Source organism: Phyllostomus discolor, chromosome 4, assembly GCF_004126475.2.
Source record: "Phyllostomus discolor isolate MPI-MPIP mPhyDis1 chromosome 4, mPhyDis1.pri.v3, whole genome shotgun sequence".
Lineage (NCBI taxonomy): Eukaryota > Metazoa > Chordata > Mammalia > Chiroptera > Phyllostomidae > Phyllostomus > Phyllostomus discolor.
In genome coordinates this window covers 189,350,069-189,353,497 of record NC_040906.2, presented here as the reverse complement: position 1 = coordinate 189,353,497, position 3,429 = coordinate 189,350,069, and the positions used below count along the sequence as shown (strand labels likewise).

The 3,429-nt window shown below is 43.1% G+C and overlaps 1 long non-coding RNA gene across 1 annotated transcript; it reads left to right on the top strand.

The window, feature by feature from the left end:
- The first annotated feature begins 1,642 nt into the window (after positions 1-1,642).
- Positions 1,643-3,211, top strand: LOC118500347. The gene is made up of 2 exons (XR_004902916.1): positions 1,643-1,750; positions 2,987-3,211. It is a non-coding gene; the product is annotated as an uncharacterized LOC118500347 (long non-coding RNA).
- The last annotated feature ends 218 nt before the right edge of the window (positions 3,212-3,429 follow it).

The following is a 3,429-nucleotide window of genomic DNA, read 5'->3' as shown; positions in this document are numbered from 1 at the left end:
CTGCCGCCGCTGGTGAGATAGTGGGGGCTGAGCATCTGCATTTCTCACAAGCTCCCCAGTGATGCTAATGTTCCTGGGTCTCCAGACCGCAGGATTTACCCCTTAAGTACATGGAGTCATCTTAAGGCATAAGTTCATCACTTGCATGGTGTTTGATTCTCCTGGTCTGTCCTTCCTGGTCTCAAGATCCTGACACAGCTTCAGACACCCCATCCTCACTGAGTGCACCCAAAGGCAGGAGGCAGGGGTCCGACCAGAGAGATGGGAGTGAGAGAACCTCTCTCCTCCTTTTCTCCTCTGATCAAGGGAGGTGAACATTTCTCAGAAGCCTCCTGCTTCCCCTTATAATTTCATTGGCTTGGAACTGGGTCACACTTGACTCATCACTGCCATAACAGAATGGGGTAGACGAATTTATCTCAAGAGGCTAGCCATACTGGTTAACAAGTTGAGTTCTGTCAGTAGAAGGGAAGGATGGGCCCAATAGGGTCGGCAGTTTCAGCCATACCTGGTTTTCAAGCGCTGTCTTGAGTGAAAAAATATTTTTTTTATAATATTGCTTCATCTAGTTACTTTTTGAGCTTCTCTGCATGGCAGTTTTATCTATGAATGTTCCAGTTCTATCATCTGTATTCCCTGTTCATCACTGAATTCTGGCTTCTGCCCCCTCTGTCATAGTACAAGTGCACTATGTATTACAATTGCACCTTTGAAGGTTGACAGTAACCCCTTCCCTGCTTACCTCTCTCTGCCTCTATTGACTCTATCTTAAGCCTCTAACCTTGGGATTGATGCAAGTGACCACTCATTTCCTCTTCTTCTGTTTCCTTCAATGCTCCTTTCTCCTCCTCTTGCCCCCTGGCTGGGGGCTTCCTCTAACTAGGTCCTTAGCTCTCTGCTCATCCATCCTTATACTCACCTATTAGCTGTTCTTGTGGCTTTCAGTATCACATCAGTGGCTTCCAGTCCTTATCTGAATTCCACTCCAGATCTTCACCAGCCCTGAAGATGCTTCTACCCGTGTGTCACACCAAACCTTTTTTTTCTCCCAAGCTAGTTTCTTTTCTCACTTCCCTTAACTTAGTAGGTAGCATTAAATTCTTGGTATTAAGTTGATATAATGCTTGGTCCTGTTTTGTATATTATTTTGCAGGATGCTAAGTGGGAAGTTGTGACTGATGTACCAAGAAATGACATATATCAGGTACCAAAATGAGTTGTGATAAAGAGTAACTATGGTGTGGAAATTTCAAATGGTTGAAGGCTAATTAGATGCTCACTCATACAGAGGGTACAGAAGACTCAGGGGACCAGTGAAGAAGGTTTTGGGAGGATTTTTAGATAGGAATGGGAGTCCTGCCCTTCCGCCCCCCCCCCCCCCCCCAAAATGGGCTGGGGCACTGGCATCAACACCAAGCCTGGTGAGAAGGGCTTCCTCTCCAGAACCACACAAGGGCTTGGTGTATGCTCTTGGCTGACAGTGAAGGGGCAGGGACTCCCACATGAGGAAGGTACTGCAACATATGGAATGGTGGTTGCAGAGTAGAGGCCTATGCCTGAGAGGGAACTGTTCTGCCTTTCTTTTTTTTCAAAAAAAATTCCTTACCCACAGACATTTTTTCATTGGTTCTTTTACAAAGAGAAGAATAGAGAAAAACATCAGTGCAAGAGAGAAGCACTGACTGGTTGCCTTCTGTATGCACCCAGACTTGGGATTACATGCTCCGGGATCAGGGAACTTGCAATCTAGGTATGTGCCCTGACTGGGAATCAAACCTGTAACCTTTGGTCACAGGACAAAGCTCTAACTAACTGAGCTGCACCAGCCAAAGCTGTTCTGCCTTTCAACCATGAGCTTTTAAAAGGTATGTGGACTTCAGAGACCATATGTGAAGTCTCTAGTTGGATAGTCAGCCCTGGATCACTTTAAAAGGGATTCTGCTTAAAAGGTCTTACCTAGATTGTTGATAGGACCCCAAAAGTGAGAGTCTGTATGGAGTGGGCAAAAGGAAAACCAAGATTGAAGTAGTATAAGCAGTTAGAGAGAATTCATTGCTCGTGTCTTGGAAGTATGGTCAAACATTCCCAGTAAGGGACCACAAAAGTGTTTGTGTTTGAATGAGTCAGCTTCAAATATCTCCCAGCCTAGGGAAAGTGATGCCACTTTGTCAGAGTACCAGTCCAGTGCACACAATGCTGCTATCTCCACTCCTTCCCCATATACAGCTAGCAGCCTGGTGGGGGAGGGTGAGATGGAGTAGGACCAAGCTCTTTGCCCTGACTTCTACCACAGAGGACCCCTGCTGGGGAAGCAGGCAGGGTCTTAATTATGGACTGTCCCCTACTTGTAATTTTTTGACTTTATAATGATTCAAAAGTGATACATGTTCAGTAGAAACCATACTGCTAATTTTGACCTGGGCAAACAATGTGCTGTAGGATATTCTCTCATAATGCTGGGCAGTGAGAGTAAGCCAAAGCTCCCAGTCATCCACGTAATCAGGAGGGTAAGCAACTGACACTCCACAGTGCAGTGTTAAATGCATTTTTGACTTACGATATTTTCACCTTAGGATGGGCTTATCAGGATGGAATCCCGTGGTAAGGCAAGGAGCATCTGTACTGAATTGAGAGCACGTCTTATCTCTTAAAGCAACAGTGGGGTTTTCTATTACCTCAGAGAGAACAAAGTAGTTATGGGAGTGTTTGAGTTGCCATTCAGTAGAAGAGGAAGAATAACCTCATTGCACAGGTTCTGAAAGAGAGAGTGGGTAACAAAAATTAAGTTGCTTTTATGGGTACACACCATGAATCCTGTTTATTCAATGTTCTGGTTACATACAGAATTTGAGTTGTTTCTGGAGCAGTGAAATAATCTTATCAAAAAATTCTATTCATTGTGCCCTAGGATTACAAATTTATAACAAGTCCTTGCTTCCTTTATGCTGTATTAGTTTATGTGGTTAAATCATATTTTTTTTTTCAGGTCAAGAAGACAGTCTCAAGGGAAGAGAAGGATGAATGAAGAACAATGCTGTTGAAGCAATTAGTAAGTAAATGTTATACATATTTAGGCTATGTATGTACAAGATATAAAGACCCATTACAACTTAATAATAAGACAGTAATTGAATTTAAAAATGGGCAAAAAATCTGAAGAGATATTTCTCCAAATGTATGCAATGCTATTCCAAAGAAGATAAACAGACAGCTAATAAGCCCATGAAAAAATGCTCAAAATCATTTCTATCAGGGAAAGGTAAATCAGAACCACAATGAGATACCACTGTACACCTATTAGGATAGCTGTAGTAAAAAAGACAGGTAACAGGAAGTATTGGTGAGGATATGGAGAAACTGAAGACCCCCATATGTTGCTGGTAGGAAAGTAAAATGGTGCAGCTGCTTTGGACAAGTATGGCAGTTCCT